This window comes from Leiobunum rupestre, chromosome 1, assembly GCF_980474605.1.
Source record: "Leiobunum rupestre chromosome 1, qqLeiRupe1.1.hap1, whole genome shotgun sequence".
Lineage (NCBI taxonomy): Eukaryota > Metazoa > Arthropoda > Arachnida > Opiliones > Sclerosomatidae > Leiobunum > Leiobunum rupestre.
The window spans coordinates 84,915,950-84,931,137 of record NC_143384.1 but is presented as its reverse complement, the minus strand read 5'-3'; the positions used below and the strand labels follow the sequence as shown (position 1 = coordinate 84,931,137).

The 15,188-nt window shown below is 35.5% G+C and overlaps 1 pseudogene across 1 annotated transcript; it reads left to right on the top strand.

The window, feature by feature from the left end:
- The first annotated feature begins 2,142 nt into the window (after window positions 1–2,142).
- LOC149968634 (uncharacterized) lies at window positions 2,143–13,744 on the top strand (annotated as a pseudogene). Its single transcript, XR_016472399.1, has 2 exons — window positions 2,143–2,229; window positions 10,867–13,744. The product of XR_016472399.1 is annotated as an uncharacterized LOC149968634 (transcript).
- The last annotated feature ends 1,444 nt before the right edge of the window (window positions 13,745–15,188 follow it).

Sequence of the window (15,188 nt, the reverse complement as noted above, 5' to 3'; positions counted from 1 at the left end):
TTAATTCAAAGGAGATAATTTAACGTTAATTGCTTTAAGAGCTGGCGGTTAGTCAAGTGTGCTTTGTTGATGGTAAGGTTTTTGCTTCTTGTAAATATATTTGGTGTGGATATTTGGATATCTAAGATTTCTAACGCAGTCAATGATTTCTTGGGTGTGCGAGTCATTATATGATATTGGAAATTGGACGGCATTGGTCTTTTTCATGCGGTAAGTGTCACAACGTCAACTGGAAGTTGAAATAAAATGAGCGTTAAAGATGCGGCAAGTATTTCGTAAGCGAGAAAAATACAAATACCATCTGTAGATGTTTCTTTCATTAAAATTTGCTTAGTATTATATTCAACTGATAAACATGTACTGTAAAAAGGATTAAATTCAATTGTGCATTGTTTTAGTGAATCTAACTCGCTGTTGTAACTACTTAGTTTATAATATTCTGAATAAATTAACTCGATTGTTTCGTCTCAATTATTTAAATTAAAATTAAAATTTTACACCGGGCAGGGTTTGAACCGAGAATACGTTTTTCGTAAATAACTCTGAATTGCGGAGATATCTTTGGGGGTCGTATCGAGAAATTAATACCACTAGGGACCATACTTCCGAGGAGAGGTATATTTTGGCTTGCCAACTTGTTTATGTATGTCTTCAAGGTTATGCTAATTTTTTACGGAGTTGTAGAGGGTGAGTTGAGAAGTATGCCTGTTTTTTTCCCATTTCCCTACGTTGAGTTAAAAGAGCGCCAGAGAGCTTCAAAGTATGGCCTATTTGCCCATGGAAGTAGGCTGCAATGAGCGCAAAATCAAGTAGCAGGGAAATGCGGACATTAAGGTTTCAGCTCGTGTGATAGGAGTTTCGGACTTTGTAGACAAATTGCGGTAACCAGCGTAAAAAAGTAAAGGATTCGAGGTCAATCAAAGTTTATTTCGAGAGCCAGAGAAATGGTTAGAGGTCGGCGGAACGAATATATTAACCGGAAAAATTTCGATTAACCATAAAAAGTTTGGTTAACTGTTTTTATGAACATTTTATAGGAATAAACAACGATTTAACATGCAAAAATAATCGGTTTTTTCGTATATGGATAATTTGAGGTTATGAATAAAAATAAATAATTGGATAATTTCTTATTCAAACGCCGATCTCTAGAAATGGTTCCAATTTGAAAGGTTTTTATCATGGCGTTTGGAATCGGGTTAAAAATTCAATTTACAACAGAACCACCGACACATATTACGCGACAACGATATTTAGAAGAACAGCTTTGGCTAAAGTCCGTTTCCCTTTACGCTTTTATAATTACGTTAATTTATATTTTTAATATTTATAAATTAAATAAAAATTAAAAGCATTTCTAATGGGCGGATCGTTTACCGCTGAGCCATTGACTTCCATATCGCTGTATTGAAGAAAAAAAATATAACAGGCAAGCTCTTACGGGTAGAGGTTTATTTTGGCTTGCCAACTTGTTTTTCAATGTAAACGCTACTTTGACTAGTTTTGACCAACTTCCCATTAGGGGATTCACGGTAAGTTTTTAAGCGGCGGTTCATGCCGATTTTAAGAACGCATTGCGGAAGAAAATAATTCCATTGCAACTTGTTCTAGATACACCCCTTTGTTCATTTAAATCGACTGGACTATAGAACAACTAAAACGAGTTAATTTCGTAAAACATTTATATATAGTATAAACTGTGTATGGTAACATATCTAATCATGAAATAGGCCTAGTTTTTTTATTTACAAAACAAAACATGAAAGTTAGTTTCACGTTTTTCAAAAAATTATGTATAGATAGATTTGTACATAAAAGTTTATAATTTCAATTATTGAAAATCTTCCCTGGATGCAATTTTAATTATATGAAACATAATTTAATGCATAAGCTGTGGCATTCTCTTCCGAAATAAACGTTTCAATCTATGACTTTATAACGTTGGTTAAACCTTTTATTGCAAGGTTTTAACACGAATTTCTATAAACAAATTTTAAAATTTGAATGGAAAAAAAATAATTAACAAAATGATGTGATTACTTACGCCACTTATTTGTCTACATTTCTTTTGTACGTCGCGAATCCTACATTATCGATGAAATTTTTCTACTACAATTTAACGAATTCATCATTTCGCGCAGGAGAGTGAAGAAGCAAATGCTTAGACGCTCGTGCTTAGACATTCATCATTCTTAAAATTACAAAATATTAGAACTTATTTTAATAAAGGTAGGCAAAATTCTGATATTTATTTTGTTTTGTTCAATGAGAATGAGGTGTAGGAATATAACTCTAGGCCACTAAATAAACTCCTTCAAAACGGCCCAAGGCTCGTCGAGAAAAAAACTCTATAATTTAAGACGAGCGGATAGCGTCCCGACAAGTTCCTGAACGACGTCAATACTTTTTGGATAACGTAGGACTGATGACGAAAAAAGAAAACGTTGAAATGAAAAACAATACTAACTTTTTAAAATGAAATAACGGTTTACAGACATGTAAACAAAGTTTAGGCACCTAACGGCGCCGCGCACTCACTTCGCTCGAGTGCTGGGGGCGCACGGCCCCCCAAACACCATACTTAAAAAAGCTATGGGCCATCTATAACGCAACCTAGAGGACCGCACCAAGCCTTACGCATCAAGTATCGTCGACCCGATATTAATCCTGCACTCTAGCTCTTCAAAGTCCTGAATGACGTCAACGCTCCCGGCCAATGATTCAACTTTAACGTATTTTAGGGGAAAATATTTTATATATAGGTACTAAAATATAAATGAAAAATTATAGTGGCGTAAAAACACGGCGGAAATTATTAATATTATTATTAACAATTAAATCAATTTTAATATTATAAGGCTTACGGGTAGCAAGTATTGAGCCTGTAGCTTTTCCATTTATGGAAGTCACAATGCACAGATTTTGTTGAGTTAAAGCTCAAAATAGGATCTTTGGGAACCAAAATTGAAGAGCTGGAGTGCAGGATTAATATCGGGTTGACGATACTTGATGCGTAAGGCTTGGTGCTGTCCTCTAGGTTGCGTTAAATATGGCCAATAGCTTTTTTTAGTATGGGGTTGGGGGGCCGTGCGCCCCCAGCACTCGAGCGAAGTGAGTGCGCGGCGCCGTTACGGTTTTTTTAACGTTCCCTAATGGTAACGTAATAATTCTGCCTTGTCATATTTGCGCAATTCGGACCGAAATGGGACATTACAGGATACGAATGAAAAACGTTAAACGCGAAATACGGTAATGTTTTGAAATTAATAGTTCAAGTTATTTAGGACGCACACGACTATACTTTAAATCATTCGATAGACAATTTAACCTAGATTTAATGGTATCAATGTGAAGTAATTCTGCTTTGTCATATTTGCGCAATTCGGCCCAAAAGGTGACATTACAGGAAACGAATGAAAAAAGTTAATCGCGAAATACGGTAATGTTTAGAAATTAATAGTTCAAGTTATTTAGGACGTACACGTCTATAGTTTGTATCATTCGATAGACAATTTAACCTAGATTTAATGGTATCAATGTGAAGTAATTCTACCTTGTCATATTTGCGCAATTCGGCCCGGACGTTACCATTAGGGAACGTTAAAAAAAACCCGTTAAACTCGAAATACGGCAATATTTAGATGTACGGTATCATTACAAACGTATACGTCTATATTTTATATCAATCGATAATTTATTCTTAGTAGAAATGGGATATAATTGTTAAACTCATGTATTTAATTTGGTCCAACATTCTTTATCTATCTTCGCGTTCCCTACCGTAGCCAAAAATGAACTTTTACAATTTTCGTTCTGGCAGATTGACGCCGATGTCAAATCTGCCAGAATTCTGAAAGTTGAAAAAGAAACTATTTACGGTGAAGTAGAGTACCTGACGTATGTGCGTAACTACCGCGTGAAACATAAGGAATTGCTTTTAAAATTTAATAAAATTACCCTAAAGTTAGGCGCTTGGTAACGTTTTCGATTTAAAGGTGTACAGATTGAATATGGAATATGATGCCCCCCTTAAACGTAATAAAATATATGCAAGATAATTTATAATATATTTTTCTTTTCAACGGGTAACTACTTACTATACACTTTCATTAGAGCAATAATAATTAGAGGTATTCCTTGTGTTGAAATTCTCCCTAAGAGAGCTGTAAGTTCTTTAGTTTACTATGCTACTTATTAAAGTATTGCTTCGAGTTGGTGAGAGTCAAAATCATAAGGGTATAATGTAGATAGGGCTAAAAGCGCTAATTCAGTTTATTGAGAAATTTTGCGAAGTGGATGGGTCAAAAGCGGAGTATAAATTAGTTATCATTGTCAGTTAAGTTTTTGTTTTGTTTGTTTGGGTAGTTATTTGCAGTTCTAGCATTGAATTTTTTGTAAAAACTTAGTATAATTATAGTTAATCTTATTAAAATGATGGGATAAAAGAAAAAGCTTGTTCATATTATAGGGGCTATTTGTGGCAATAAAAGGGGCGACTGCGATTGTATCCTGACAAAATAGTGTTATTTGTTACGTACCCTCTTCATTAAGGGGGGAACCCATAGGATGGTTTAAGAGACCATTGCTTATAATTTCAGCCACTTAATGGTATTATTTAGATATTTTCCCAACCTTCCATATTAATCCAGTTGATATAATTTTGTGTGGGGATACTTTCTAGAACGATGGGTATAAAACTGTGCTCTGCCCCACAAATTTCTGAGCATTGACCGTAGAAGACACCATTTCGTAGGGATAAAAGAGGGAGTTGGTTGATTCGCCCCGGGACAGCATTTGCTTTAATCCCTATTGAGGGTATAGCCCATGAATGGATTACATCAGTGGCTGAAATTAAAAGGTGGACATTAATATTAGTTGGGATAACTACTCGGTTATCTACTTCTAGTAAGCGGAAGTTATTTCTTGAAAGGTCATTTGTTTGAACTATATTGGAGTCAAATATAATGTCTTTGAAATCTCTGTATTCGTATGATCAGTACCATTGGTGAACTATAGTCTTGATGGTTATATTTGGGTGGTTTGTTTCATCCATTATATAAAGTAATTGTAGCGATGGGAAGGCAATAAAAATAAGTATGAAGGCGGGAATGATTGTTCAGAAAGTCTCGATTTCTTGGCCCTCTAACAGGAGTCGATTTGAGAATTTATTGACTAATGAATTAACTATCATATATGAAACTAGGATAGTGATTAAGATTAAAATAATTAAAGTATGATCGTGGAAAAAGATTATTTGTTCCATAATAGGTGAAGCTGCGTCTGGGAAGAGAATTTTATTTCAAGTTGCCATAATTGAATACTAAATTTAAATGAGTGTTAGAATGACTTATCGGCGGATGTTGATGCGCCCATTCAACAGAAGTTGGTATATGGGAGGATAATATTATAATTCGTTGGGCTACTATACTTTCTCAAATGATAAAAATTAAATAAATTATTGCAATTATGGATAGATTGGAACCAAGCGAGGACAGGACATTTCAGGAGGTGTAGGTATCCCCCCAAACCAGGAAAGTGTTGAGGGAAAAAGGTTAGATTAACCCCCAAAAATATAAGGATAAAGTGTGTTTTTAATCACTTAGGGTCATTCCATGTGAACTCACCCAGTGATGTCACCATGGGTACAGCGATTTTATTCAAATTTTATACACGTTTTATCCAATATTCAAAACTACTATTTATAAATTTTGAGCGCAAAATAATTAGTAGTTTTAAAAATACGACTATATAACCACTACCCCCAGTTTTTTGGGTTACGCGTTCAACGAAATCGCCCCCCTCGACCAAATGTTGCATAACTTTCTATAAAATCATTATAATTATATGAAAGTTCGGTTTATACGGTATATTTAGGTGCGGAATTTCATGGTTGTGCTCAAATATTTGTAGACCTTCGGGTTTTTATATTAATGACCCTTTAATTGAATAAAATTGATTTTTGGGGGGTAGCGTTCGTTGCGCTATATAGTGACGTCGACAAACGAAATACCCCATTTTTAAAATAAAATTATAAAGTATACAAAGAGGGCTTTCTAGTGATATCAAAACATCTTTGCGTTTTTAATTTTTCTTCATTTTATAGACGAAATACCGATAGTAGAAGGAAAGTAAGGTCGACCCATCAGTCCCGGGGTCGGGGTCGGGTTCGGGATAGGGGTCCAGGATCGGGGTCCGGGATTTAAGGGGTGAAATGGGGGTAAAATCATCGAAAAGTCAATGTATTTATGATATTTCTCGCGACGATTTGTTTTCTCGTATATCAACATATTGTGTTCAGGCCCAACTTGTTCATTTATCTCCGCTTATCTCAAATTTCAAGAGTACACTTATATGGTACTTGAACGTATTTCTTATCGCGTTTTATCGTACGGAATAAGATGATATGATGTAAAAAGTGATAACCTAGACGGCGCGTGCGCGGATTTCCTAGGGGCGCGGATTACCCGGGAGGCGCGGTTAATTTGAATTTAAGAGTGTTTTGACGTCATGGAATATTTGTTGTTAAAGTAGAATGGAAATATTTTTAAACTTCATTTTATTATGTCGAGTGATTCAATACTTTAAAGAGATAAACTGTTATATAAGACGCGTGTGGTATTGGGTAGTGGGGGTTTTTCCGGGAACTTTCCCGCATACGAGTGCGTTTACCGCGTATATTTCCGTATAAGGGCGTTTTCCGCGTAGTTTTCTGCATTGGGGATCTTGTTTCTTGGTAAAAGAATTTCCTAAATTATTCTAAATTTTACCATAAGCCAACTTAATTTCAAAACTATTGTCTATTTATGAAAATTGAGTTTTGTACGTATTTGGAATCGTTTCATTTTTATCCCTAAAATGGGTGATTTGTAGGAAATTTATATTATTTTTATTGGCTTTACGATATTTCAAGTTAATTTATAAAATTTATAAATGAGTTTAATTAAATTAATAGTTAAGTTTCGTTCGTATATTGAATCGGTATTTATTTATAATAATTTTTTCACCTAGATTAATTTTTTTTTCCCCACACTCTCGATCCAGCTCCCTACTATACGTGTCCATTTATAAAATCAAAATTGAACCGTCATGAATAATCCATATAAACGTAAAAGACGCGGGCGTCTTGAAGTCCAAGTTTCGTTTCCACTGAAATAGAAACAACAAGAGGAAAGGGTCTTTCTGGTGACCTAACTTTTAACATTGCTGGACGTTTTATATTTATTGTGTTCTGTTACTTATAGTCATATGGATTTCCATTCATTCGAGGAAGTTAGTGAAATAGTGGAAGAGTATAATAGGACGTGGTTAGATATGCAAGAGATAAAAGAGCATTTGGACGAAATGGAAAAGCATTTAAAAAAGTGGGAATTGAAGTTAGAAGAAGCTTGTCAAAGGGAAATTGTACTGAGAAATAAAGTTAAAGATATAAAACCAAATACAATTGGATTGAAAATATTGCAAGGTAGTTGGAAGGGAGCAGAGAAGTAAAGGGATAATATTGTATGTCATTGATTGGCTTAAGACCTGTTATATAAAATATGAAATAAAATATAAAATATGAAATAAAATATAAAATAAAATAAAATATAAAATATGAAATAAAATATAAAATAAAATAAAATATAAAATAAAATATAAAATATTAAAATATTAAAATTACTAATTTTTAACAGAATTTCCTAAATTATTCTAATTTTTGCCATAAGCCAACTAAATTTTAAAACTATTGTCTATTTACGAAAATTGAGTTTTGTAGATATATTGAATAGTTTCATTTTTATCCCTGGTTAAAAGTTATTATAATTGGGGATATTTTGTTAAAAGTTAGTATAATTTGTGAGATTCTTTTAAAAAAACTGCATAGTTTTGGTTATTTTCAAACAAAAATAGAAAATTAAAGCCTGCTTATTGATTTTGGATACCTCGGAGCTTAATAACAACGCTAATCACTTGCATCTTGTAAAAAAACCGTAACCTGAGATTAGAATTAAAAGTTGCCAAACCGTTACCGGAGCCGATTTCCATTCTTCTTTAAGTATTTTTTCAATCCTTATACCTATATTTACATATTGGAATTGTAACAAAAGGTTCTTTTAAACGTAACTTAGTACATTAGTTTATTTTGGAAGTTCAAAACTTATTAAGAGCCCTTCAAAGTACTATAAAAGGATTTCATTTACAAACTAAATTAATATTTTCTTCAAACTTTCAATTCGTTATAATTTGAATTTAAATGAAAACATCATGGATTATAGGTGCGTAATCTACTATTAGACCGAACGGATTAAAAAATACTTAAAGTAAGTGGTTTTACTGATAAACTCTAAAGGAATTTAACTTTAAAAGGTATCTTAGAGTATTGTTTTTAATTTTATTCAAATTATAACGAATTGAACGGTTAGTCTACGCTTTTCTAACTTGGGTATCAGCGGCCAATGTACCAGTCAATACTTAACTACTAACTACAATTAAAATCAAAGGATCTGCTATATTTTTCATGCTTTGAAAACAATTCATTAAAATCTCGAGTTTTTAAATATATGTAAAACACGAAGGAGCAGATCTTTTATTACAAATTTTCAAAAATTATATTTAATTTAGTTTATAATAATATAGGGAACTCAAAAATTAAAAAACGAAAAATCAAAAAAGTTACTTCAACCTTTCTCCCAGTTATTAGTTTCGTTTTAAACTTGGTTTACGTTTTAGTTTTACTTTGCTATTCTAGAAAATTCCAAAATTCCTTTAGAGTTTATCAGTAAAACCACTTACTTTAAGTATTTTTTTAATCCGTTCGGTCTAATAGTAGATTACGCACCTATAATCCATGATGTTTTCATTTATTTTCAAATTATAACGAATTGAAAGTTTGAAGAAAATATTAATTTAGTTTGTAAATGAAATCCTTTTATAGTACTCTGAAGGGCTCTTAATACGTTTTGAACTTCCAAAATAAATTAATGTACTAAGTTACGTTTAAAAGAACCTTTTGCAACAATTCCAATATGTAAATATAGGTATAAGGATTGAAAAAATACTTAATTATCCACTCTAAAGTCCATTTTTCAGGTATTAGTAAGTATTTCTTACAAACTAACTTCTAAGTTTGAAAAAAAAAATATTCCATGACGTCAAAACACTCAAATCCACTACAATGATATTAAAATAAAGTTTAAAAATACTTCCATTCTACTTTAACAACGAATATTGAATGACGTCAAAACACTCTTAAATTCAAATTAACCGCGCACGCGTGCTCCGCGCCTCCCGGGTAATCCGCGCACGCGCCGCCTAGGTTATCACTTTTTACATCATTTCAACTTATTCCGTACGATAAAACGTGATAAGATATACGTTCAAGTGTCTTTCGAGATAAGCGGAGATAAATAAACAAGTTGGCCTGGACATAATATGTTGATATATGAGAAAACAAATCGTCGCGAGAAATATCATAAAACCATTGACTTTTGGACGATTTTACCCTCATTTCACCCTTAAATCCCGGATTTCGATCCCGAACCCAAACCCGAACCCGGGAGTGGCGTCTCGCCATCACTTTCCTTCTACTAAAGTGGCACCATTCAATTGAAGGCAAATACTAAAAGGCCACTAAACTACTGGTCCTACATTTAGCCAAGGTTAGTGAGAACTTAGTCAACTGTTTGTGACAGTTTGCATTTTGCGCGACGTTTTTTGTATGTTTTTGTTATTTGAACATTCACGGTATATTAAGAAGGGCCCACCACCCGTTAATCGATTATTTTTCATTTTTACGCTGATTCTCTTTAATTATTGTTGAAAGGACCTACCTTGGGTTAATAGATTTTTTCATTTTAAACGAAATGAACAGCGTTTAGGAAGTAATTTTGGCATACCAGTATAAAGTCGTAAATATCGACACCGCTATACATAGTTTGCACCTCACGGGAGGGGCTTATGGTCTCCATAAAAACCGGGAAGGGGGTCAAAAATGCATAAAATTTCACGCGTAGCTACTAAATACATGTAGGTAGCCATTTTGTTGGTAATCTCATCGAAGCGACAAAACGTACGAAAATTAGATTTATGCTTTCAAATTTTTAAAGTAATATATCATTATGGGCCCTAAAAAAAACAGGTAATATTTTAAATCCGGGTTATTTAAATAAAATAGCAAATGACGACAGGAATATCTACAAAATGAATTTAACCAAGTTTATCAAATTGGGCCTTTGTGCAATACCTTAACTATCGAATAAAATGACAATTTTCGGTCTCCCTTTCTAATTTAACTCTTCGGACAATTTTTAACAAGGCAGGTAACCCTTTTTAACGTTAAACTAAATTCTTAATCACATGAAAATAATTAAAATCCGTAAACAGACGATTGAAACTCTTAACTCTCGTGTTTTACTAAGAAATCTTGACCGACAAATTGGCGGCTTTGTACGGTTCATTCTTGATCAATTTACCTATTTATTCTTGGTGCATATATCTATTCTTGGAACTGCGTCATTGATGACGTAGGGATGCAAAATATGTATAGGTAAATTTGACTAAACACTTCAAGTCTCGAAACCTAGTGGTAAATCTTATTTAATTTACGTTCAAACTTATAGTTTTCCTCTTTCAAAGCAATTTGTTGCCCCCTGTGCCCTCCTTCCTACGCCACTACCAAAGTTCCTCTTCCTTAAGATAATATCGGGCATTCGCCGAAAACAAGCGATCAGATAAACTATAAATAATTTTTACCTAAAACTAATGAAATATAAGGGTCTTATAGCTTTTTATAGTGTCTTCATTGTGGCTATTCGAGTTTCTATCGCCCAATGACCAAGTTGTTCGTCCGTCCTGGTTGATTTTCGCTAATATTTTATTTTCTTTTAGACTTTTGGATAAGCAACATCAAATCATAAAATCAAAAAAGACTTTCGTTCCGAGTGAAACTGACCAAATAAGCAGCCAAAGAGAGGAAATGTACAAGTGCTCAGAATGCGTCTACGCAACGAAACGTAAGAGTACTTTCATACGCCATAGAAGAACTAACACAAGCGACAAACCCTTCCAGTTTGATCAGTGTAACTACGCGTCCGCACAAAAGGGAGATTTGATTCGCCACCGAAGAACTAACACGAGCGAAAAACCCTTCCAGTGTGACCAGTGTAACTACGCGTCTGCAAGTAAGGGTAATTTGATTCGCCACCGAAGAACTCACACGGGCGAAAAACCCTTCCAGTGTGACTAGTGTAACTACGCGTCTGCACAAAAGAATTATTTGAATATCCACCGAAGAACTCACACGGGCGAAAAACCCTTCCAGTGTAACCAGTGTAACTACGCGTCGGCTCATAAGGGTAATTTGATTTCCCACATAAGAACTCACACGGGCGAAAAACCCTTCCAGTGTGACCAGTGTAACAACGCGTTTTCAAGTAACGGTAGTTTGATTCGCCACAAACGAACTCACACGGGCGAAAAACCCTTCCAGTGTGACCAGTGTAACTACGCGTTTACAAGTAACGGTAGTTTGATTAACCACAAACGAACTCACACGGGTGAAAAACCCTTCCAGTGTGACCAGTGTACCTACGCGTTTACAAGTAACGGTAGTTTGATTAACCACAAACGAACTCACACGGGCGAAAAACCCTTCCAGTGTGACCAGTGTAACTACGCGTCGGCTCATAAGGGTAATTTGATTTCCCACATAAGAACTCACACGGGCGAAAAACCCTTCCAGTGTGACCAGTGTAACAACGCGTTTTCAAGTAACGGTAGTTTGATTCGCCACAAACGAACTCACACGGGCGAAAAACCCTTCCAGTGTGACCAGTGTAACTACGCGTTTACAAGTAACGGTAGTTTGATTAACCACAAACGAACTCACACGGGTGAAAAACCCTTCCAGTGTGACCAGTGTAACTACGCGTTTACAAGTAACGGTAGTTTGATTAACCACAAACGAACTCACACGGGTGAAAAACCCTTCCAGTGTGACCAGTGTAACTACGCGTCTACAAATAACGGTAGTTTAATTCGCCACAGAAGAACTCACACGGGTGAAAAACCCTTCCAGTGTGACCAGTGTAACTACGCGTCCTCAAATAACGGTAGTTTAATTCGCCACAGAAGAACTCACACGGGTGAAAAACCCTTCCAGTGTGACCAGTGTAACTACGCGTCTACAAATAACGGTAGTTTAATTCGCCACAGAAGAACTCACACGGGTGAAAAACCCTTCCAGTGTGACCAGTGTAACTACGCGTCTACAAATAACGGTAGTTTAATTCGCCACAGAAGAACTCACACGGGTGAAAAACCCTTCCAGTGTGACCAGTGTAACTACGCGTCGGCTAGTAAGTGGCATTTGATTCGCCATCGAAGAACTCATACGGCTGTAACGCCCTATGGATGTACAAAGTGTGGATATCGGGCCAAACATAAGAACCATCTACTACGCCACGAAAGAACACGTCACTCTCACGGGACAAAGGCCCAAAAATGCCCCAGTAGCGATCAGAGCTTCTCTACCAATGAAACCCTTCAAGTGCACCATCGAATTCATGGTCTAGCTGGAATCCAAATTGGCGCTTCGAACAATCACCACACAGAACCAGAGCGCCAATCACTGCCTCGTGAATTTGACCTCTCTGGTCGTCCAATGGGAGGTAGGTATTGTTTGGTGCAACTGCGACGTTTAACGATGGAACAGATTGAATTTATCACTGAAAAGCGCCACTGCAACGACGCCGTGAAAGCGGAAGTTTCCTATCCTGACGCAGTCACCGCAACCGTCGAGAGAGGAATGGTATTTGGCTACAGCTGCGTCAAACAAGAGTCATTTTATGACTTCATCGACCAAGTACCCATTGCGACAGTCGTTACGAGAGAAGAGTTGGAAAATAGCCCAGTTGGGGACAATAATGAGGGTGTCCCAAGGAACGCAGGCACACCGATCAAGATCGAGTTCCCTCCCGGAGAAGAAAATTTTTGAAGAATGACGTTGTTTTAATTTTAGAGAGGTTGAGGAAGCAAATATTTATAAACTGAACAAAAGCAGTGAAAGTAGCTTGTACTGTTAGCAAATGCCTTGAAAAGACTTATTTCGTAGACGTCTTTAACGAAGTATTTTCATTTTTAGACTTTTTTCAGATATTGTTCGTAAATTGAACGACATTTTATAAAATTTTAGATACTTTAGTTTCTTTATTTTCATTAGCATATTATTTGTTTGGAAAACGTAAGTGGGTTTTACAGGTGTAACTCATTCTGGAATGGTTTTCGCTGTTGGAAACTTTTCCAGTAGTGGTTCGCGTATGTACTGGAATTTACTACGCCATCTTCAGCATAGTCGAAGTATAAGACATCCCCATTGGTGCAGACGCTCGCTAATTTATCTTCTCTTTCGCAAACAAAAATCAAGCAGGTAAACTGAAAAATCCAGCAGGTTTTGAACTTATCGTGTTGGCAGCTCCGGTTGTTCCGTGGCTCGTATGCAAACTGAAAAAGATAATTAGCGCATATAAATCCCACAAGGTAGAATGCTGCCGCCAAAGTCAAAGAACCATTGCAGAATATTATATTTTGGCGCCTAAAGCTCTACTAAATTATATATCCGAAATCCTAATTCTTAATTAAGATGTTTAATGCCAAGGTAACTAAAATGTAACACCTTACGCCGATGACGTTGGATTGGGCGTTGATGACTACGAGGTAATTAGCCGGAATTATTAGTATTAATTTTTTTAGTAAAATCGAAACGGGTTTACTTATAAAAAATGTATTGAATTGTAGAACAAGGTGTTTTTAAAATAAAACTATTAGGGTGCAATTAAGTGTAACACCCAGTTGTTAGTATTACTATGTTTTAATTTAATAGTAAAAACACTTTTCAACTATCGCTAGGTTATGAGCATATAAATAGTACAAACATATGAATTCTATAGTTATATGCAATAAGATAAAAAATAAACTTGTTTTGAAAATTTTAAAGTGTAAAGGGATGCAACCATAGAAATCCCGTTGAATTGTACTTTTTCCGTATTGGGTCCTCCTTGATTTTACCCCTCTTTTTAGCCCCCTGGAGTCTCGGTTTCCCTGCTTGGACACATTTAGCGCGTAAATCACGACTCCCTTATCCTCCCTGGTTGCATTGCGATACTTTCTAAGCAACCGAAATTTACATCACTCGCGATTGGATAGTTTGAATTTCCTTTATTGTGATTATATGATAAGCGTCGCAGAGTTTGTCGTAAAACTTCGAGACTAGTCAAAAACGTTTTTAAGCGACACATTTCCGAACTAGGGCCGAATTCTAGGGCTGTGCGAATAGTATTGTTTTAGGTATTTCGCGAATACCAAATACGTCGGTTTTTGGGAACCATCAGTCTGTCGGATCGAATTTCGAAAATTACCAAATATAATAGCGCAACGATTAAAATTTTTGACCAAATTAATTTTTTTATCAAATTATTCTATGAAATACCACATTTTAGTTTGAGTAATCTTTTAGTGTGGGTTTAAAGAGAGTAGTTTTACCGAACGTTGCGTATGATTTAGTAGGGTTTACCAAGCTTCGAAAATACGTCGCTTCTGCCTTCGCTAATATCGCTATAGCAATTTGTTATTTTTGTTTTAGGGAGGCAGGCTTTTCCGCTTTAAATTTAAAAAGAAAGCTTTAAAGGTAATACTCCCTTTATTTTCTCATAAACTTAGTTCCCTAGGTGAGGTAAAAAAGGTATTATGTCCGCTAGGAGGGGTTATACAATCACCGTGTCTGTCGGTCCGTGAGTGTGTGGGTTTGTCTGGGCTGCGAACGCGTACATTTTTCGGGGCTAACGACATAAGTGAAATCGCTGCGTACGCAGTTTCTTGGAATTAAGGAAAAGAGCCCTCTTTTTGTCATTGGGTGTAGTAAAACTTTTTTTCAATTTGCGTTAGTATCGGGCGGGATTCGAACCCGAACCCTTCTGAAAATTTTAAACTCTCCCGAGGAGAGTTATATTTTGGCTTGCCAACTTGTTTCAATTCTTGTCACTCTCATGAAAAATAAATAATACAATAATACCATTTAAAAAATAATAAATTCGTATAAAAATATTTTATTAACAAGTTGAAACAACTACGCGCCAGTAGCAGCCTACTTTCGTTAGTACTCTAGTATCTACCCACTACCAAGTTGTAGCTGCCGTTTGACTTTGGTTCCCAAA